Source organism: Coenobita brevimanus, chromosome 83 (assembly GCF_032717465.1).
Source record: "Coenobita brevimanus isolate Jiangsu-jjx chromosome 83, ASM3271746v2, whole genome shotgun sequence".
NCBI classification, from domain to species: domain Eukaryota; kingdom Metazoa; phylum Arthropoda; class Malacostraca; order Decapoda; family Coenobitidae; genus Coenobita; species Coenobita brevimanus.
In genome coordinates, this window is record NC_137036.1 from 12523663 (window position 1) to 12548082 (window position 24420).

Sequence of the window (24420 nt, forward strand, 5' to 3'; positions counted from 1 at the left end):
AATACTATCATACAAGATTACACTACTCCTTTCACCTTAACTTGGCCCAGATTTTCGTCCTTTTGCAGCTTATTTCATGTGGCTCAGTGGCAGAAAATGACAATACTACGGCTCTACATCGTTTCCATAGCACTTCTTCGTGACTAGCATCACATTCTAGTGTTAATCTATTGTTACTACGGCTCTACATCCTTTCCATAGCACTTCTTCGTGACTAGCATCATATTCAAGTGTTAATCTATTGTTACTACGGCTCTACATCCTTTCCATAGCACTTCTTCGTGACTAGCATCATATTCAAGTGTTAATCTATTGTTACTACGGCTCTACATCCTTTCCATAGCACTTCTTCGTGACTAGCATCATATTCAAGTGTTAATCTATTGTTACTACGGCTCTACATCCTTTCCATAGCACTTCTTCGTGACTAGCATCATATTCAAGTGTTAATCTATTGTTACTACGGCTCTACATCCTTTCCATAGCACTTCTTCGTGACTAGCATCATATTCAAGTGTTAATCTATTGTTACTACGGCTCTACATCCTTTCCATAGCACTTCTTCGTGACTAGCATCATATTCAAGTGTTAATCTATTGTTACTACGGCTCTACATCCTTTCCATAGCACTTCTTCGTGACTAGCATCATATTCAAGTGTTAATCTATTGTTACTACGGCTCTACATCCTTTCCATAGCACTTCTTCGTGACTAGCATCATATTCTAGTGTTAATCTATTGTTACTACGGCTCTACATCCTTTCCATAGCACTTCTTCGTGACTAGCATCATATTCTAGTGTTAATCTATTGTTACTACGGCTCTACATCCTTTCCATAGCACTTCTTCGTGACTAGCATCATATTCTAGTGTTAATCTATTGTTACTACGGCTCTACATCCTTTCCATAGCACTTCTTCGTGACTAGCATCATATTCAAGTGTTAATCTATTGTTACTACGTGCTGCTGGTATTTTTAAGGCGACTTCTCGTCCTAAAAACACTATAGATGGCTGGTGAGGCGGCGGCTTAGGTTTGGGTGGAGGGTTGTGGTTCGTCGGGAATCTTGTCACCGCGTGGAGTGGTTGTGGTATGGGGCGGGCGGCGAGGAGACGTCTGACGAGTTGCAGGTCCTGGTCCATGTCCCCTGAGGGATCATAGATCGAGAAGTGCTCCCTGGCTGTGCTAGAGAGAATCCTCAGCAGGGCATTAAATGTGTGTATATCTCGGGCATTTGTAGCTGCCTCGGGATAAGCGGCGCTGACGAGGCGCCGAGCCTGGACGAATGTGTCGTCTAGGTTACCGTCGTAGGTGAGGGCGTTGAGTTGAGAGAGGGCGACAACTCTGCCTATTGATGGCGTGAAAGCCTGTCTCACGATTTGTGAGAATTGGTCCCATGTCAGTTCTGGGACGATTTTTGGTGCGACAGTGGCGATTATTTTTCCCAGGTTAGGCAATGTGACTGCAATTTTTTCTCTGTCCGAGTCGAACCCTATGTCTAGGAGGGGTTTGACCATATCTAAATACACTTCAATGTCACATTGGTCCGGGTTGAATCTCGGTAATTGGATGTGTGGTTTGGCTGCCATTGTACAAGTTTCCTTTTATCGTTCCTCCGTGCTTTTACTCGGATCCAGAACCACCGCTTGCCACCAGTGTTATGCTGGTGTTTTTAAGGCGACTTCCCGTCCTAAAAACACTAGCGACTGAAGCGGGGTCCTCTTTCTAGACCGGAAGTAAAGCACCAACAAAGGAACAGGACATAAAAACCAGGCAGTACACCTTAACACATCTATTACCTTAATTCTAACCGTTACAATACAACACAGAGTGATATTTGAGATACAGGGGAACAGGGACACAGAGTTAACATTCAGCACCACAAAATATAGTTACACTCAGTACACACTACAATGCTCATACAGGGATATCTTGAATTATATATGGTATTGTCTATGTGTCACTTTTAGGCAGGATATACACTGAACTGATCACAAAGAGGATAAACAAGATTGGGAGTCTGTAGGGGAAATAAATAAGGTAGGCTGCGGATAGCGACACTTGACACAGTCACCTGGTCACGGTGACACTCACACTCAGGCTTTTGACCGGCCCGCGCACCCTAGCCTTATGCGTTCACAGAAAGTTCTTTTACTGGGGGGACTTGGATAATTACTCTAAGGTTCATTCTCTGTCCTGCCGACACTGAGGTCTTTTGGACCATTGGTAACTGCACTGTTCTTCACTTAGTCACTGTTCACTGTTCTTTTCCCTGATTTGTTCTCGGCACAAGGGGAGTCACTATTTACCTGTATCTTCTGGGTAATGTTCACTCCGTGACAGGGGCGTGAGGGTAGAGCCCTAGGGGGACCCGGCCTGCAGAGGGCAAGGGATTACCAGCAGGGGAGCCACTGCCCGGGTCACACTCGTCGGTGAGATGCAGGGAGGCCCTCCCGTCTGGGGGCCTCGACCTGAGAGGTGGCCCTCGAGTTGGGGCCTTGTCGGTGTGGTGCAGGGAGTCCCTCCTGTCTGGGGGCCTCGACCTGAGAGGTGGCCCTCGGAACTGGGGCCGAACAGCCTGAGCAGTCGAGCCTGTCGTCTCTGGCTCTGTGGGGTGAGGGAGCCGGGATCGCCTTTGTCGGGAGCCGGTGGGTCTGGCCTGGGTGTCCTGGGACTGCGGGCACCTATGGGGAGAGGCGCCGACAGGGCTGGGCTGCGGCAGGTTCTCCTTCGGGACTCAGGCAGGAACAAGGATCTCCCAGGCGTGGGAGGTAGGTCCGATATCGGGCCTTGCCACCACTCTAGCGACACCTCCGGGGCTATATTCCCGGGTGGTGACGAAGGGCTCCCACAGGGGGAAGAGGCTGGAGAAGGACTCACGTCACTCGTGTCCTCTCTGGTACATCCTGAGGCCGGAGCATTGGGTCGCCTTACCCTGGTACGTACGTTGGCTGTGGCCGTGAGCTTACCCGGCGTACAAGGAGCAACTGAAGGGCGTACAAGGCCGCTCCTTCCCCGCCACGTATAGAGACCGTCGGCACGGTGTTGCTCCCGTAGTAGGGGACAAGCCGGAGTGAGGGGCACAGAGGCCACACTCTCTCCAGTACGTACTGAGGCTACCTTCAGGGGCTTCTCTACCCTGGTACGTGCCACGGCCGGAGCCGGATGCCTACCCGCCTTACAAGGGGCAACTGAAGGGCGTACAGGGCCGCTCCTTCCCCACCACGTATAGGGACCGTCGGCGCGGTGTTGCTCCCGTAGGAGAGAACAGCAGGAGAGGGATGCTCTGGGGCAACTCTCTCTCTGGGGTGTACTAAGGCCGGAGCCTTGGGTCGCTTTACCCTGGTACACTTTATTAGGCCGTAGCCTTGGGCCTCCTGCCCTAGAGGGTGTAACAATTGCCGTCAATACGGTGTTACTTGAGACTGAAGCTAGTTCAGTCCTACCCCTTTTCTGACGACGGTTGTCCCGCCCGCAAGGTAGTTGCCTTTCCCTGGTCACCTGGTGTTGGGGCAGTTGCGGGGAACAAGGGCCCAGGACCGTAGTGTCCTGGTGACCCTCTTGATTGGGGTCACTAACCCCACCGTTGTGTCCTCCTGGGGTTGTGGTGCGGTGGCGGCCCGGTGGTGGGGTGGGGGGTGGTGAGGTGGGAGGTCCGGCGGCAGGCACGGCGGGCATTTTAACTACGGCTCTACATCCTTTCCATAGCACTTCTTCGTGACTAGCATCATATTCTAGTGTTAATCTATTGTTACTACGGCTCTACATCCTTTCCATAGCACATCTTCGTGACTAGCATCATATTCTAGCGTTAATCTATTGTTACTACGGCTCTACATCCTTTCCATAGCACTTCTTCGTGACTAGCATCATATTCTAGTGTTAATCTATTGTTACTACGGCTCTACATCCTTTCCATAGCACTTCTTCGTGACTAGCATCATATTCTAGTGTTAATCTATTGTTACTACGGCTCTACATCCTTTCCATAGCACTTCTTCGTGACTAGCATCATATTCTAGTGTTAATCTATTGTTACTACGGCTCTACATCCTTTCCATAGCACTTCTTCGTGACTTGCATCATATTCTAGTGTTAATCTATTGTTACTACGGCTCTACATCCTTTCCATAGCACTTCTTCGTGACTAGCATCATATTCTAGTGTTAATCTATTGTTACTACGGCTCTACATCCTGTCCATAGCACTTCTTCGTGACTAGCATCATATTCTAGTGTTAATCTATTGTTACTAAGGCTCTACATCCTTTCCACAGCACATCTTCGTGACTAGCATCATATTCTAGTGTTAATCTATTGTTACTACGGCTCTACATCCTTTCCATAGCACTTCTTCGTGACTAGCATCATATTCTAGTGTTAATCTATTGTTACTACGGCTCTACATCCTTTCCACAGCACATCTTCGTGACTAGCATTCACGTTTGGAAGATGGAAATTTTAGGACAAGTTACAGGGGAAAAAAAAGTTCCCTAATTCCTTTTCCTAAGCGATTTATTTTGCTTATTACACCTTACTGTCATATTCTGTTACATAAATCCTTCCAATATCGCCCTAACACCTTTTCCTGAGCGATTTATTTTGTTTATTACATCTCATTGTCCTCTTCTGTTACGTAAATCCTTCCAATATCGCCCTAACACCTTTTCCTAAGCGATTTATTTTGCTTATTACACTTTACTGTCATACTGTTACATAAATCCTTCCAATATCGCCATACTCTGCATAAATAACGTACAAAAGGATATTCACCAGCTATACCCAAAATAAATCGCTAAGGAAGAGGTGTTAGGGAAGACCAATGTCCACTTTAGGTCATTGAGATAACCAATAGCCTCTTGAGACTATCTGACTGATTAGCACTATCTCTTATCTTCTACCTGGTGGACTGGAGGAGGAGGAGGAGGAGGAGAAAGAGGAGGAGGAGGAGGAGGAGGAGGAGGAGCTGAGTTAGTAGCAGCAGTAGTAGTAGTGAGTAGTTGGTGGTGGTGGTATTAGTAGTAGTAGTATTAGTAGTAATAATGATAATAATAATAATAGTAGTAGTAGTAGTAGTAGTAGTGAGTTGTCGGTAGTGGTGGTAGCAGTAGTAAAAGTTGTAGTAATAATAATAATAGTAGGAGGAGGAGGAGGAAGTGAGGTAGTAGTGGAAGCATTAGTAGTAGTAGTAGTGAGTACTTGGTGGTAGTAGTAGTAGTAGAAAGAGGAGGAAGAGGAAGAGAGGATGTGTGTGTGAGAGAGAGAGAGAGAGAGAGAGAGAGAGAGAGAGAGAGAGAGAGAGAGAGAATTAAACATTTGACTATATCTTTGTAAATGGTTCCTTGATTTTTTATATTATTTGAATTGTGGATATTTACATGTTTTAATATCTGACTACTTCCTGAGTTTTATTATTATTATTATTATCATTATTATTATTATTATTTTACATATTCTTCTGAAGCCTTCAGTAAAATTATACCATTCATATTTTAGTGTTGCCATCACAGTGCTGAGATTTTTAACACTGCTGTGGCAAAAAGTTGGATTAATAGAAAATCAAAATATGCCAAAACAAGAAGCGGTGCCAAGGCACAGCAAACCCGTCCCCGGCAGTCATTTTAGTGCTGACGTATAAACACAACAGGATATCTAGTCAAAGATGTCACATATCAAATTTGGAGTAAATCGGGTGAAAATTGACGATTTTATGCCCATTTGAAATTTTAGGCCCGACCCACCTGACACTGACCCCCCTACCACTAACTGGGGGTGACCCCCCTGATGTAATGAGGCATGTTATAGGACCCACCTGACACTGACCCCCCTACCGCTAACTGGGGGGTGACCCCCCTGATGTAATGAGGCATGTTATAGGACCCACCTGACACTGACCCCTAATACTGCTAACTGGGGTGACCCCTGATGTAATGAGGCATGTTATAGGACCCACCTGACACTGACCCCCCTACCACTAACTGGGGGGTGACCCCCCTGATGTAATGAGGCATGTTATAGGACCCACCTGACACTGACCCCCCTACCGCTAACTGGGGGGTGACCCCCCTAATGTAATGAGGCATGTTATAGGACCCACCTGACACTGACCCCCCTACCACTAACTGGGGGGTGACCCCCCTGATGTAATGAGGCATGTTATAGGACCCACCTGACACTGACCCCCCTACCGCTAACTGGGGGGTGACCCCCCTGATGTAATGAGGCATGTTATAGGATGCAGATTTGAAAGATGCACCTTTAGGTTTGGGTTTCATGTCAGAGTGACGAATTGGAAAGCAGTTATGGCCAAAACACGATTTTTAACAACATTTTTTTGGGCCTACAGCCTGGGCCTTGGCCCAATTTGGCCCAAAATTTAAACAGGTGATCAGAAGGTCATAGCCCATCATCCCTGTAATACTGGTCAAAATCACACCAGTAGTTTTCACGTAAAGTTGTTAACAGACAGACAGACAGACAGTCAAACAAACAAACAAACAAACCGAGTGAAACCAATACCGTTCCCCAAACCCCTCCGGGGCGAGGACGGGTAATAAAGTACAAAGTAATACCAGAGGCCCCCCCAAGTGGGGAATCACACCAGCCGCGAGCCGATACATATCTAGCACGGCTCGGAATATGACCTTAACCTTGACCTACTTTCACCAATTTCGAACTCGTAGAAGATTTTCATCCCTACTACACACCCGTAAAATTTTGTGATGATATCTTGAGCGGTTGAGAAGTTATCGTGCTAACAGACACACACACACACACACACACACACACACACACACACACACACACACACACACACACACACACACACACTGATACACGATAGACAAATTGAAAACAGCACCATCTTCGCTCTCGAGGCTGGTAATAATCTGCGTGAAATGACATAAAACTGGAGTTACGGTACCGTCGGCTGTTTGTGGTACAGGAGGCTGTGGTGGAGGGCTGTGTGGCCAGCCTCTCCAACTCCCTGATATAAACATGATAAGCGAGTCAACAGCAGCCTGAGTCAACCACCTCTCAGTTACCCTTGGGACGCCATGAGGGGTGGACTTGCGCCTGTGTTGGTGGCTGTTCTGGTAAGGCTATGTGTGTTAATCTTAGTGTTTATCATCAAGGAAATGCGACCCCCAGGGAGGTGTAATTTCTAGTAGGGCGCGGCCTCATCGGGGGCGTGAGCAATATCCAAGGGGCACGTGAGGACTTGGAGAAAAAATAGTGTGTGTGTGTGTGTGTGTGTGTGTGTGTGTGTGTGTATGGGCACGTGAGGACTTGGAGAAAAAATAGTGTGTGTGTGTGTGTGTGTGTGTGTGTGTGTGTGTGTGTGTGTGTGTGTGTGTGTGTGTGTGTGTGTGTGTGTGTGTGTGTGTGTGTGTGTGTGTGTGTCATGATAACAAAGTGGTATGCATAGTTCTGGTGTGTTTTTCTTCCTCTATGTAACACTCTCTAATATTACGCATTTCCGGAATAAGTAGGTGATAGGACAACGTTAAGGGAGGCTGGGTAGTGGATGTTTCCTTGCCTATAAGTGACTTTCCTTCAAACACAACTTAAGGAGGAAATATGTTAAGACGCTGGGGGGAACTTGAGTCTATTCTTCCTTAATATTCGTCCTTTTGCGGTTTATTTCACGTAGCTCAGTGCCAGAAACACGACTCTAAATCCTTTCCTTGGCACTTCTTCGTGACTAGCATCGTATTCTAGTGTTAATCCATTGTTACAACTGAGCATTCAAGATGAGATGGCAATTTTAGGATAAGTTACAGTTGTTGTTGTTGTTGTGGTGGTTGTGGTGGTGGTGGTGGTAGTACTGGTAGTAGTAGTAGGAGTAGTAGTAGTAGTAGTCCCAGGTACATTTAAACGTGAACCCAGTGGACTGATGGCTGAAGTTCGCCTCTCGTGCAGTCCACCATCGTCCTTTCGGGGGATAGGGAGGGAGTTGAGGAACGTTTGTATAACCAGGCAGTGGATCCGTCCAGTTATATAAGTGCCACCACGTGAAGGCTGCTACTACTACTACTACTACTACTACTACTACTACTACACAGTGACAATAATCCCTTTACACTTTGTCCCAGAATTTTTGTCCTTGTGCAGAAGGTATTACAAGTCTTCATCCTTCACAAAGCACTTCTTCGTGACTAGCATCGTATTCTAGTGTTAATCTATTGCTACAACTCGGCATTCAAGATAAGGCGAGAGGGAGGGGAAGGCCGAGGATGAGATGGAGGGATGGAGTGGAGAGGTATATGACAGAGGGGGGTGTATTGGGGGACGGAGAGTGAGAGACTAACTTGGAGTGTATGTGAGTGAGGAGGAGGGCGGAGAAGTAGGGGGAGGCCGAGGATTAGATGGAGGTATGGAGTAGAGAGATATATGAGATGGGGGGGTGTAAGTTGGGAGGATTGAGTGAGAGACTAACTAGGAGAGTGTACGAGTATGTGAGAGGCAGAGGGGGGAGAGGGAGGGGGAGACCAAGGATGACATGGAGGGATGTAGTAGGGTATCTGAGAGGGGGATGTAAGTTGGGGGGAGGGCAGTGAAATGGCAGGGGACAGGGCGACATGGAGGCGATTTATCAGTGGCCACCCCATACGGGATTAAGGCGTCTGGCAGTAGATAGATAAACAGATAGACAGATAGATAAATATGTTTTTGGTCTATCAGGTCGTGGGGGTGAGAGCAGGGGTGATTGACTGGCTGGGAGGAGAGAGACCACAAGCAGACCAACCACAAGACCAGGTAAGTCTCTCTCTCTCTCTCTCTCTCTCTAGTTTCAAAGTGCTAATTTTACCTATGAAACTGAACTGCAGAGTAATAGTTTCTTTCATCGCGTTCATATGAGATTATTTTGGCATATCGTCCTGAAATCTGTTGGGGTGCCTCTGTCTGTCTGTGGTGATTCGAATTTCCTTGAGTTTATAAGTATACGTGTCCTCAAAGAGAGTCTATTACATTGATAAGTACTTTTTAAGAGTGAGAGACTGACGAGGAGAGTGTATGTGAGTGAGGTGGAGGGGGGTAGAGGAAGGGTAATGCCGAGGATGAGATGGAGGAATGGAGAGGTGTATAAGAGAGGGGGGTGTGAGCTGGGAGAGAGGCAGTGAAATGGAGGGGGACAGGGTGACATGAAGGCGATTTGTTTGTAAGATGCCCGCCGCCGGACCTCCCACCTCGCCACCCCCTACCCCACTACCGGGCCGCTACCACACCACCACCCCAGGAGGACACAACGGCGGGGCTAGTGACCCAGGTCAAGAGGGTCACCGGGACACTACTGTCCTGAGCCCCTGTTCCCCGCAACTGCCCCAACACCAGGTGACCGGAGAAAGGCAACTACCTTGCGGGCGGGACAACCATCGTCAGAATTGGGGTGGGACTGAACTAGATTCAGTCCCAAGTAACACCATATTGACGGCTATTGTTACACCCTCTAGGACAAGAGGCCCAAGGGCAGGAGGCCCAAGGCTACGGCCTAAAAGAGTGTACCAGGGTAGAGAGACCCAAGGCTACGGCCTAAAAGAGTGTACCAGGGTAGAGAGACCCAAGGCTCCGGCCTTAGTACACTCCGGAGAGAGAGTTGCCCCAGAGCATCCCTCTCCTGCTGTTCTATCCTACAGGAGCAACACCGCGCTGACGGTCCCTATACGTGGCGGGGAAGGAGCAGCCCTGTACGCCCTTCAGTTGCTTCTGGTTGGAAAGATCAGCTCCCGGCTACGGCCAGAGTACGTACCAGGGTAAAGAGCCCCTGCTATCGTACGTGCAGCTTTTCCCTACTACAGGAGCAACACCGCGCCGACGGTCCCTATACGTGGCGGGGAAGGAGTGGCCCTGTACGCCCTTCAGTTGCTCCTTGTAAGGCGGGTAGGCGTCCGACTCCGGCCAAGGCACGTACCAGGGTAGAGAAGCCCCTGAAGATAGCCTCAGTACGTACTGGAGAGAGTGCGGTCTCTGTGCCCCCTACTCCTGCTTTTCCCATACTACGGGAGCAACACCGCGTCGACGGTCCTTATACGTGGCGGGGAAGGAGCGGCCCTGTACACCCTTCAGTTGCTCCTCGTACGACGGGTAGGCTCACGCCCACAGCCAAGGTACGTACCAGGATAAGGCGACCCAAGGCTCCGGCCTCAGGACGTACCGGAGAGGACACGGGCTACGTGAGTCCTTCTCCAGCCTCTTCCCCCTGTGGAAGCCCTTCGTCACCACCCAGGAATATAGCCCCAGAGGTGTCACTAGAGTGGTGGCAAGGCCCGATATCGGACCTACCTCCCACGCCTGGGAGATCCTTGTTCCTGCCCGAGTCCTGACGGAGAAGTTGCCACAGCCCAACCCTGTCGGCGCCTCTCCCCATAGGCGCCCGCAGTCCCAGGACCCCCAGGCCAGACCCACCGGCTCCCGACGAAGGCGACCCAGGCTCCCTCACCCCACGGAGCCGGAGACGACAGGCCCGACTCCTCCTCCAGCTGTTCAGCCCCAGTCCCGAGGGCCACCTCTCAGGTCGAGGTCCCCAGACAGGAGGGCCTCCCTGCACCCCACCAACGAGGCTCCAACTCGAGGGCCACCTCTCAGGTCGAGGCCCTCAGACAGGAGGGCCTCCCTGCATCTCACCGACGAGTGTGACCTGGGCAGTGACTCCCCTGCGGGTAATCCCTTGCCCTCAGCAGGCCGGGTCCCCCTAGGGTTCTCCCCTCACGCCCCTGTCACGGAGTGAACATTACCCAGGAGATACAGGTAAATAGTGACGCCCCTTGTGCCGAGAACAAACCAGGGGAAATAACAGTGAACAGTAACTAAGTGAAGACCAGTGTAAAACCAGTGACAGTTACTAATAGTCCTAAAGAACTCAGTGCCCAGCAGGACAGAGAATGAACCTTAGTGTAATTATATGAGTCCCCCCAATAAAAGAACTTTCTATGAATGAATAGAGACTAGGGTGCGCGGGTAGATTAAAAGCCTGTGTGTAAGTGTCGCCGCGACTAAGTGACTGTGTCAAGTGTCGCGATCCGCACCCTGTCTTATTTATAGTAGTATTTCCCCTACGGACTTCCAATCTTGCTTATTCCCTTTGTTGTCGACTCAGTGTATATCCTGCCTAAAAGTGACATACGGATAATAACATATATAATTCAAGACATCCATGTATGTGCATTGTATTGTGTACTAAGTGTGACTGTATCTTGTGGTGCTGAAGGTTAACTCTGTGTCCCTGTTCCCCTGTATCTCAAATATCACTCTGTGTTGTATTGTAACGGTTAGAATTAAGGCAATAGATGTATTAAGGTGTACTGCCTGGTTTTTATGTCCTGTTCCTTTTTGGGTGCTTTACTTCCGGTCCGGAAAGAGGACCTCGCTTCAGTCGCTAGTGTTTTTAGGACAAGAAGTCGCCTTAAAAACACCAGCATAACACTGGTGGCAAGCGGTGGTTCTGGATCCGAGTAAAAGCACGGAGGAACGATAAAAGGAAACTTGCACAATGGCAGCCAAACCGCGCATTCAATTGCCGAAATTCAACCCGGACCAATGTAACATTGATGAGTACTTGGATATGGTTAAACCCCTCTTAGACATAGGGTTCGACGCGGACAAAGAAAAGATTGCAGTCACATTACCTAACCTGGGTAAAATAATCGCCACTGTCACTCCGAAAATCGTCCCGAGACTAAAATGGGATCAATTCAAACAAATTGTGAAACGGGCGGCAGCACCATCTCTGGGCACAGTTGTAGCCTTGTCGGAACTAGACGCCCTCACATACGACAGAAGCCTCGATGACACAATCATCCAGGCTAGGCGGCTCGTCACCGCTGCGTACCCGGGCACAGACGCAAAAACCCGGGAACAACTCATATTCCACAAACTCCTCAGGACCCTCCCCGGTTTCATTAAAAACCACTTCATAATACATGAACCGACGGGAGACCTGGATAAAGAAATCAACCTAATAAGGCGCCTTCTAGCCGTCCACTCCTCCCCCAAACGCATCGGGAACATCAAGCAATTCCCCACGGATCTCATCCCTGTAAATCCGTGGGAATTTTCTCCTTGCTGCCCTGAGTGCCCAATCCACGACATTCGTGAACAGCTAAAAACTGCCCGGCGCAGCAAAACAACACAAGAGCACCTACAAGCCTCCCCACCATACGCCGATTGCCCCAAGCCTCAAAGCAGGAAAGCAAGACGAGGAAGACACAGAAGGCGCCCCCCCACTGCCCCCGCATCCCACCATTATGACGGGGGCCACCTCACATCTCCCCCAGTCTACGACAGGAGGAAACGTCATCTTTCCTTTTCCTCTCCTCTCACTATCTCTTCTATTTTGCCCTCCCCTATTCCTAACCCTCCCACCTCACACACCACTTTCTCCACTACTACCGCCTCCCCCCTTCCTATTCCTCCCCAACACAAAGCCTGCCTCCACCTTCACAGACCTCCTAGAACCCTTACCTCATCTTCCCCTAACCTACTTCCCAAAACCGCCTCCTCCTGTCTACTCCCTCCCACCTACCACCCCACACCACCCGCCACCATCACTTCCCCGCCACTCATTTTTCCCGCCAACACAGCCAACTCATTCGCCTTCCCTATCACACCATCCTCCTCCTCACTCTCACCTGCCTCTCTTTCCTCGCTCACCTCCCCCACCCCACCCTCAACCTCACCATACCCACAAACCCCTTCCCCCACTTCACCCTTACCTGACCCACCTCCTCCAACCCACCACTCTCAATCACCGCCCGCTACGCCCACCACCAACACCGCACCACACCACCCATCACCAACTCCCACCTTCACCGCCGCAGAAACAACCACCACCACCGTACCACCACAACTCCCACCACACCCCACCCGCACCCCACCACGCACCGCCCCACGCAACACATCACCCACCAACTCCCCACGTGCACCAACCCCACCTACCACCAACTCCACCCACTCATCCACTCCTGGCCACCCATTACCCACCGACCATGCCCACTACACAAGACACCCCACACCACCACCAATAACCGCCCACAACCATGACGGGAAGCCCATGCCGCCACATGCCCAACCACCATCACCGCCTATGCCCACCCTCACCACCACGACTACCAGATCACGATGCCTCTTCCGCCCACCATCTAGATACACCCCCACACCTCCATCTCCCCCCCATCCTGCTCCCCATTCCCCAACACATGCCACCCACACCCCAAACACCACCCCCATTACCCTCCCCCTTCATCAGGCATCGTGGAAACTTCCCACTTCACAACCAGAGATGAAAACTGAGAGGGTGCTGGCACCACCACGACCGCCCACCTGTCAGGATTCGGGAGACACACCACCTTCTCCGCCTCCTATGCCGGACCGACCACCCATCCTCCCTCCGGCTCACTCTCAACCCCCATCAGGAGCCTATAGTAGCCGCAGCGAGAAATGAACGCTGTGGTGGGGCAGGCGGGATGACCTGGGATTCCCCCATTGTTGCCATATCCACATGTCACCGACCATAGAGGTAGGATGTCACCGACCATCGGCCACCGCTGCAGCCCCGCTCCATGATCCTTACCCTGTGTCTCTGGCTTTCTCTTTCTCTCTCGGTTTCTATATAAACTGGTGTATTTCCGAAACTAATTATGAAATTATTATGACTTTTGTTCTACACCACCACTGAGGTAAAAATCAAGGAGAGTTTTCTGTATAAAGGTTTCCCCCCCCCCCTTGTCTGAGGGCAGGTCAGTTCTGACGAGTGTATAATTATAGGTCAGGCGGAGGTATCGGCAAGGCCGCACTCCCCCGCTCATATGCCACATTTAGGAGGGGGGGGAAACCTTTATACAGAAAACTCTCCTTGATTTTTACCTCAGTGGTGGTGTGGAACAAAAGTCATAATAATTTCATAATTAGTTTCGGAAATACACCAGTTTATATAGAAACCGAGAGAGAAAGAGAAAGCCAGAGACACAGGGTAAGGATCATGGAGCGGGGCTGCAGCGGTGGCCGATGGTCGGTGACATCCTACCTCTATGGTCGGTGACATGTGGATATGGCAACAATGGGGGAATCCCAGGTCATCCCGCCTGCCCCACCACAGCGTTCATTTCTCGCTGCGGCTACTATAACACCTTCACCAACCACTGGGTCAGCCTCCTACAGCACCTCACCCCGACCCACCAGACATCCACCTCCACCACATTCCACCTCCAGTCACGGGGTCGTGACTTTTACAACACGGAGGGTGGTAAAATGCCCGCCGCCGGACCTCCCACCTCGCCACCCCTTACCCCACCACCAGGCCGCTACCACACCACCACCCCAGGAGGACACAACGGCGGGGCTAGTGACCCAGGTCAAGAGGGTCACCGGGACACTACTGTCCTGAACCCCTGTTCCCCGCAACTGCCCCAACACCAGGTGACCGGAGAAAGGCAACTACCTTGCGGGCAGGACAACCATCGTCAGAATTGGGGTGGGACTGAACTAGATTCAGTCCCAAGTAACACCATATTGACGGCTATTGTTACACCCTCTAGGGCAAGAGGCCCAAGGGCAGGAGGCCCAAGGCTATGGCCTAAAAGAGTGTACCAGGGTAGAGAGACCCAAGGCTACGGCCTTAGTACACCCTGGAGAGAGAGTTGCCCCAGTGCATCCCTCTCCTGCTGTTCTCTCCTATGGGAGCAACACAGCGCCGACGGTCCCTATACGTGGTGGGGAAGGAGAGGCCCTGTATGCCCTTCAGTTGCTTCTGGTCGGAAAGATCAGCTCCCGGCTATGGCCAAAGTATGTACCAGGGTAAAGAGCCCCTGCTATCGTACGTGCAGCTTTTCCCTACTACGGGAGCAACACTGCGCCGACGGTCCCTATACGTGGTGGGGAAGGAGCGGCCTTGTACACCTTTCAGTTGCTCCTTGTAAGGCGGGTAGGCGTCTGGCTCTGGCCGAGGCACGTACCAGGGTAGAGAAGCCCCTGAAGATAGCCTCAGTACGTACCAGAGAGAGTGTGGCCTCTGTGCCCCCTACTCCTGCTTTTCCCATACTACAGGAGCAACACCGCGCCGACGGTCCCTATACGTGGCAGGGAAGGAGCGGCCCTGTACGCCCTTCAGTTGCTCCTTGTACGACGGGTAGGCTCATGGCCACAGCCAAAGTATGTACCAGGATAAGGCGACCCAAGGCTCTGGCCTCAGGACGTACCGGAGAGGACATGGGATACGTGAGTCCTTCTCCAGCCTCTTCCCCCTGTGGAAGCCCTTCGTCACCACCCGGGAATATTGCCCCAGAGGTGTCGCTAGAGTGGTGGCAATGCCCGATATCGGACCTACCTCCTACGCCTGGGAGATCCTTGTTCCTGCCCGAGTCCTGACGGAGAAGTTGCCGCAGCCCAGCCCTGTCGGCGCCTCTCCCCATAGGCGCCTGCAGTCCCAGGACCCCCAGGCCAGACCCACAGGCTCCGACAAAGGCGACCCAGGCTCCCTCACCCCACGGAGCCGGAGATGACAGGCCCGACTCCTCCAGCTGTTCGGCCCCAGTCCCAAGGGCCACCTCTCAGGTCGAGGCCCCCAGACAGGAGGGCCTCCCTGCACCACACCGACGAGGCTCCGACTTGAGGGCCACCTCTCAGGGCGAGGCCCCCAGACAGGAGGGCCTCCCTGCATCTCACCGACGAGTGTGACCTGGGCAGTGACTCCCCTGCGGGTCATCCCTTGCCCTCTGCAGGCCGGGTCCCCCTAGGGTTCTCCCCTCACGCCCCTGTCACGGAGTGAACATTACCCAGGAGATACAGGTAAATAGTGACGCCCCTTGTGCCGAGAACAAACCAGGGGAAATAACAGTGAACAGTAGCTAAGTGAAGACCAGTGTAAAACCAGTGACAGTTACTATTAGTCCTAAAGAACTCAGTGCCCAGCAGGACAGAGAATGAACCTTAGTGTAATTATATGAGTTCCCCCAATAAAAGAACTTTCTATGAATGAATAGAGACTAGGGTGCGCGGGTAGATTAAAAGCCTGTGTGTAAGTGTCGCCGCGACTAAGTGACTGTGTCAAGTGTCGCGATCCGCACCCTGTCTTATTTATAGTAGTATTTCCCCTACGGACTTCCAATCTTGCTTATTCCCTTTGTTGTCGACTCAGTGTATATCCTGCCTAAAAGTGACATACGGATAATGACATATATAATTCAAGACATCCATGTATGTGCATTGTATTGTGTACTAAGTGTGATTGTATCTTGTGGTGCTGAAGGTTAACTCTGTGTCCCTGTTCCCCTGTATCTCAAATATCACTCTGTGTTGTATTGTAACGGTTAGAATTATGGTAATAGATGTGTTAAGGTGTACTGCCTGGTTTTTATGTCCTGTTCCTTTTTGGGTGCTTTACTTCCGGTCCGGAAAGAGGACCCCGCTTCAGTCGCTAGTGTTTTTAGGACGAGAAGTCGCCTTAAAAACACCAGCATAACAGTTTGTGGCTACCCCTTACGGGATTAAGCCGTCTGGCAATAGATAGATACTGTAGATAGAATGACCTTTATATCAGTGACGCTCATATCAAAGAAAAGAAAAATTAATAATCTTTTTTAGCGTACGTCCGAAATTCTTTAAAATAAGATTACTGGGGAAATATGTATGCATGTGAAGGAAGCATTGTTAGTACACAAAATTATTTAAAAACAGTTTCAGTACTTGGTTTATCTTGCTGAAAAAGGCTTGTGGTTTATGTTATTCACTGATGCAAAACACTGCGTATCAAAGGCTTTAGGAAGAGGGGATGAGTGTGGATCAGATATTCGTTATGAGATGGTTGGTGAAATGGTATGTAGAGGAGGTAAAGAAGCTGTAGTTTGTCTTCAATGGTAAGGAATAAATATAATGCAAAGGTGATGGAGAAGGACTGGGGAAGGAACTGAAAAAATGTGGAGTAGAAGGGACACTACTGAATGCTGTTAGAGGTGTGGAAAATTAAGCGAGTGAGTTCTATCATGCAACTCTTGGATTGAAACAGGAATGTTCAATATTTTCACGGTTATTCAGTGTATATATAGAGGGTGATGGTTTGGACATGTGCGGAGGAGGGATGAGGAGTATGTCGGGAGGAGGATGCTGGATATGGAGTTACCAGGCAGGAGAAAGAGAGGAAGGCCAAAGAGAAGGTTTATGGATGTAGTGAAGGAGGACATGCGGGTGGTAGGTGTAAGAGAAGAAGATGCAGAAGACAGAGTAATGTGGAGACGGGTGATCCGCTGTGGCGACCCCTAAGGGAAGAGCCGAAAGGAGAAGAAGATATAGAGGGTGATGTTAAAAAATGGAAGGCAAGGCAGTGGATGTTGCCGTTCCTAGTGGCAGAAGGAAAAGATTTGGAAGCTGCCTGTACTGTTGTTTGCTGATGATACTGTGTGGTTCAGTGAGGACGAAAGTGAAGCTACAAGTCTTGGTGAACGAGTTTGGAAGTGTGTATAAAAACGAAATTTAAATGTGGCCGTAGATCAGAGTAAAGTTACGGTGGTTGAAAGAAAGGAAGTAGGGAGTCCACAGGCAGGTTGGATGGTCAAGTGATGGAGAATGTGGATGTTTTCAGTAAGAATGGAAGTTTAGAGGGTGATGTGTATGAGAAGGTAAGCAGGGAAGACAGGCTGCTGCATCACTGAAAGTATTGGTAAAGAATGAGTGTGTGTGTGTAAGTAAAAAAAAAAAATGCTGCATGATAGTATTGTGATCCCCATTCTGTGGCATGGATGTGAAGCTTGGACCTACTTGGAAGGATGCAAGTCATAAGTGGGAGCAGTGGTAATGAACTGTCTTAGAGGAGCATTGGAAGTTACCTGGGTACAGCAGACAAGGCCCTCGTTGTGGACAGCATTAGAACAAGCGTGATTAAACCTTTTTTTTTTTTTTTTTGCATTAGTACCAGGATAAGAGAAAGGAATGTATGCTGTCATGCCCGAGAGAATAACCTCCGTAATGCGCAAGGCACACCCAGATGGCTCCCGGCCATGGAAGCAATAATCATTCCAGGGAAAATCAAAGAAGTACTGCCTGAAGGCCTCCCAATCCGCAGCTCCAAAGTGCCAGAGACGACGTTTCTTTGGAGGGTCCACAGGTCGTACCGGAGCGATAGGACAGGTTAAGGTGATGAGGTTGTGATCGGAGGAGCCCAACGGAGAGGAAAGATTAACAGTGTAAGCAGAAGGATTAGTTGTGAGGAAGAGGTCAAATATGTTGGAGCTCTCTCCAAGGCGGTCTGGGATACAGGTAGGGTGCTGAACAAGGTGTTCTAGGTCATTAAGAATAGAAAAGGGGTAGGCTTGTTCACCAGGTGGATCAGTGAAAGGAGAGGAGAGCCAAAGGTGGTGGTGAACATTGAAATCTCCTAGAATGGAGATTTCAGAAAAAGGAGAAATTGATAAGATGTGTTCTGTTTTAGAAGTATGATAGTCAAAGAACTTTTGATAGTCAGTAGAATTAGGAGATAAGTAAACAGCACAGATATATTTAGTCAGAGAATGACAGGAAAGCCGAAGCCAGAGTGTAGAGAATTCAGAAGATTCAAGTTCAGGAACACGAGAGCAAGATACATCGTTGCGTACATATACACAACAGCCACTTTTGGCTTTGAAATGAGTATAGGGAAAGTACGAGGATACAGAGAAAGGTTTGCTGCCAGTCGCCTCAGACAGCTGAGTCTCAGTTAGGAAGAGAAGGTGAGGTTTGGAGGAGGAGAGGTGGTGCTCAACAGGGATGAAGTTAGAGAAAAGGCCATGAACGTTGCAGAAATGAAAAAAAGAAAAATAGGATAAGGATACTATGAAAATCTGCAGAAAAAAATTAGTGTGGGATAGTTGTTACTGAACGGATCGTGAATTTAGCTCTGGGTATCTTGTTTTTATTTTTACTAGGATGGAACAATGTTGCTGACTGCTGGCCTTTGGTTCCTTCTCCCCTGCATTAAAAAATATATATATATGATGTAGTATGCAGAATAAATAGCCAAGGAAGAAGTGTTACGGGATCTCAAAATTCATATATCACCCCACAGAGCAATGCGGCGGATGTCCTACGTGTCATTCAAGAGCTGGGTAAGAATTTTATGGATTTGGCGGGAAGGCGGAGTTCGTGGCTAGAGCGATATTCGATGCTGGTGAACGACTCGGCTCGCAACTCTGCTGTGATTACCGAGTTGTTGGGCATTAGCAGGTGAGAGAGAGAGAGAGAGAGAGAAAAAAAAAAAGAGAGAGAAAGAAAAAAACAATAATAATAAATTCCCTCTTCACCGCACACAGGATTGCAATGCCCATCATCTGGAACACATACGCGGCAAGCATACAAGGGAAACTGAGAGAGCGCTATCCGGATGCTGCGGCTGAGGCGGAGTATTTTCCACTATCCGACGAGGTGCCATCAACCCCCATCCAGCGCTCCCTCTCCACCAAGTACACGGACAAGGATGACTTCACCACCACAGTGCTCTTGTTCTTGAAGGAGGAGGCCAAGTAAGTGATCCTCCTGCCTTTGAAGTGCGGTATCTTCGTAATGCCTCCTTCCGTGTGATTTATTTTCCTGAAGTGGTACAGTTTGGCTTCGTAACACCTTTTTCTATGTGATTTATTTTCCTCAAGTCGTATAGTTTGGCTCCGTAACACCTTTTTCTATGTGATTTATTTTCCTCAAGTCGTACAGTTTGGCTCTGTAACACCTTTCTCTATGTGATTTATTTTCCTGAAGTCGTATAGTTTGGCTCCGTAACACCTTTTTCTATGTGATTTATTTTCCCGGAGTGCCTTTGTAACACTTTTTTCTATGTGATTTATTTTCCTGAACTGGTATAGTTGGTTTCGTAACACCTTTTTCTATGTGATTTATTTTCCTGAACTGGTACAGTTGGTTTCGTAACACCATTTTCTATGTGATTTATTTTCCTGAACTGGTAAAGTTGGTATCGTAACACCCTTTTCTATGTGATTTATTTTCCTCAACTGGTATAGTTGGCTTCGTAACACCTTTTTCTATGTGATTTATTTTCCTGAAGTGGTATAGCTGGTTTCGTAACACCTTTTTCTATGTGATTTATTTTCCTGAAGTGGTGTAGCTGGTTTCGTAACACCTTTTTCTATGTGATTTATTTTCCTGAAGTGGTATAATCTGTCTCTGTAACACCTTTTTCTACGTGACTTATTTTCCTGACGTGGTTTAGTTGGCTTTGTAACACATTTCTCTTTGCGATTTATTTCATGTAATTGCCATTTACCTTAGGATTTTATTTCAAATTTCTATTGCACTGAATGACCCGTATTCTAGTACGTGATTTTTTTTTACTATCTATCTATCTATCTATCTCTCTATCTATTTGACGCTACTTCGAATCAATTATCTATCTACCCATGATTTTGTTTTGTTTTATCTATCTGTCTATCTATTAATCTATCTATACCTATGTCTATCTGTCTATTTATCTATTGTCTTTTCCTTCTAATATAAATGCTGGTGTGCCACGTTGACGATCTATCTATCTCTATCTATCTGTCTGTCTGTCTGTCTACCTATCTATCCATCATCTATCTGTCCATCTGTCTATCCATCTACCTATCTATCTGTCTGTCTATCTATCTATCATCTATCCATCTATCTATCTATCCATGTCTATCTATCTATCCATCTATCTATCTATTCATCTCTCTCTGTCAATCTATCTATCCACCTCTCTATCTATCGGGCAGTGTGGACATACGGCTCATGTACGAACCGGAAGAAGGGCCGGAAGTGGACTGGGATCACGGCGACGTCTATCTGGATTTCAAGATATTATGGCACACGGAACTAGCCGAGCGGTAAGCCTCTCTCTCTCTCTCTCTCTCTCTCTCTCTCTCTCTCTCTCTCTCTCAGTAGTAGTAGTAGTAGTGGTAGTTGTGTGTGTGTGTGTGTGTGTGTGTGTGTGTGTGTGTGTGTAATAGTAGTAGTAGTAGTAGTGGAAGTGGTTGAAGTAGTGTGTGTGTGTGTGTGTGTGTGTGTGTGTGTGTGTGTGTGTAGTAGTAGTAGTAGTAGTAGTAGTAGTAGTAGTAGTAGTAGTAGTAGCAGCAGTAGTAGTAGTAGTAGTAGTAGTAGTAGTAGTAGTAGTAGTAGTAGTAGCAGCAGCAGCAGCAGCAGCAGCAGCAGCAGCAGCAGCAGCAGTAGTAGTAGTAGTAGTAGTAGCAGTAGTAGTAGCAGTAGTAGTGGTAGTAATAGTAGTAGTAGTCAATCATGTTTATTTCGTGTTTAACATACACATGAAAAAACAATAAAAAAACACATCCACTATTTTATCATTTCAAAAAATTAAAAATAATCAAAGATTCTATTATACTGCTAAATTATCTTCTTTTACCATACACACATAAATATCTTCATACATACATTGCTTTACACATGTGCACATATACTCAAATACATACATACTGCACGACCATCACAGACAATAGCACCCAAGGAATTCAAACTTATATATCTTTTTACCTGCTCACATAGTAATTTCCAATCTACCTGTTTCTTCATAATTTTAAATCCAATCAATCCCTTCATTTAATAATATCAGTCTCCATACTCTTAATATTTACATTTTCCATTATTTACAAAGCTGGCTACTATGACGGCCGGAGGTAAACACAGGAATATTCATCCTAAGTCAAACATTCCTCTTTGTTCATAAATATCTCACCTACGTGTCAAGTGGGGTTGGTGGAGGATTAGTGCCCCTCCCTGTAAAACAATTAACTCTAAGCCCTTGGCCACCCCGTTTGGGATACATGGCGTCTGGCAATGAATGATGAACCTTGCCTGTGTGAATGCTGCATAATGCCTTAGCAGAAAAAGACTAGGGCTGCCATACCTGCTGTACTACATAACAATCTTTAATCTTTTTACAATATAATGGAAAACAGGCAGAGTTTAGACTTGGCTAGATTATGACTGAAAAAAGCTACAACTGGATGCAGGACAAGATCATAAGAATACCACACGAAGCACAATGAAAACTACGCCAATAATTATGTATTTTTTTTCCTCTTCTATTTTCTTGTTCTATTTTTCTCACCTACTAATTCTCCCCCCCTCTCTCTTTACAGCGAAATTCACGTAGCGAGTCGCGAGGCTGGGGAGTGGGTGGGTCTGCGGAAGTTTGGCGAGGAAAAATGGCCTAAACTCAGAGTAGGGGAGAGATTCATCGTCAGTCTTGCAAAGGTGAGAGAGAGAAAGAGAGCGTAAATGTGTGATAATAGTGGTGGTGGTAGTGGTGATGCTGCTGCTGCTGATGATGATGATGATGGCAATAAAAATAATAATAATAATAATAATAATAATAATAATAATAATAATAATCTATCTATCTATATCTATATACCTAGGCTGCTTCCCCCAAGGAAAGGGAGGTAGCCGAGACAGGACGACACACTCCCCATTTACTCATCCATTCAAACACATTCATTCGCATCTTAGCCCCAAAGGGGAGAAGGGACAGATCCTCACCGCACCACACCGCACGACGGTCAACTGCGCAGTGCAATCAGTGACATCCGCAGCAGGGCCCAACAGCAGAGCTGGTTTACCCCTGCCACATCATAATAGACCCATCCCCTTACCCGCACCTGACCTGATCAGCTGATCAGACCAAATGCGGGAGAATATCCCCTCAGGGCTGCGTCATCACTTATTTATTCACAATTTCTCTCCATTTATTTCTGTCACGCACAGCCACTCTTCCTTGCTCAACAGACATCCCTCTCGCATCCAGCGCTCTCTTCACACTGTCCATCCATCCTATTCATGGTCTTCCTCTCAGCCTTACACCTCTCACATCAGATCTAGTTATCTTTTTCACCAATCGCTCATTATCCATTCTCTCCATATGCCCAAACCATCGCAACACCCTTTGCTCAACTCTACCAGCCATCTCCCGAACAACTCCAGTTCTCCTTCACACTTCATCATTTCTCACTCGATCCATACGCCTCACTCCACACATACTCCTCAGACACCTCATCTCCATTACATTCAAACTTTTCCTCTCTGCTACACCCATAATAATAATAATAATAATAATAATAATAATAATAATAATAATAATAATAACAATGATGCTAATATTTCAGAGTGGCAATTGCATCATGACCTACTTGATGAAAGGTGCTGAAATAGCCTTCCAAGAACCACACTACCTGACTCCCTACTACTACTGCCCTCAGGTACGTGTTGGTGCCTTCACGTGGTGCCACAATGGAGCAAGGACACTGCCTGGTTAATCTAGCCTAAAATAACCCAACAAAACACACTCTAACGTAACCAGACCTAACATAACATTACTGTAACCACATCAAACGAACTGATACGTAACTAAGCTTAACCAAATCAACCCAATCTACCCCAACCTGCCCTAATCTACCCAAACTTGCCTTTAAAACACACACACACACACACACACACACACACACACACACACACACACACACACACACACACACCGCTCGCTGGTGCAGTGGTAACGTTCTCGCTTGCCAACTGGTTGACGGGAGTTCGCGCCTCGCTCAGGTTGCGAAAAAGTTTCACTGACGAAGTGGGTGGTTACTGTCCCCCTTGAGCAAGGGGACGGGTGTGTGCGTGTGTGAAGGTCACAGCCTTGCCCTTAGATCGGACTATATGAGCTCTCAGCTCCCTTCCGGGAGGGTAAAAGCTGACAATCACGACCATCAAGTGATCCTGACCGACCCGGTGAATTACACACACACACACACACACACACACACACACACACACACACACAATCTAACGTAGCCAAACCTAACATAAACTTACTGTAACCACATCAAACGAAATGAGAAGTAACTAAGCTTAACCAAACCAACCCAAATCCACCCCAAACTGTCCTAATCTACCCACACCTTATCCACATCCACAGCCACGAGTCCACCCCAAGGAGGGAAGGCGCCTGCGCGTGGTGGTCAGGGAAGGAGAGGAGACAATCGGCCAAATGCAACTCAGCCTCCTTTTGACTTTCCCTGGGACTATTTCATAAGTGTGAGTTCAAATTAGGAGTCCAAATTAGAGGGGGCTGAGTCCAAATTAGAGAGAGAGAGAGAGAGAGAGAGAGGATTAGTGGATTAGTGTTCTAGTATTAAGTGGATTAGAGAGCACTTCTACTTTAAGCCTGTAGTCCACTAGGTTTACATTCCACACTACCGTTACCACTACTATACCCATCCACACCCACCAGCATCCACCCACACCCACTCACATCCACCTACACCCACCCACATGCACCCACACCCACCCAAACCCACCGACACCCACTTACACCCACCCACATCCACTCAAAACCATCCACATCCACCCAAACCCACCCACACCCACTCATACCCACCCACATCCACCTAAACCCACCCACACCCACCCACATCCACCCAAA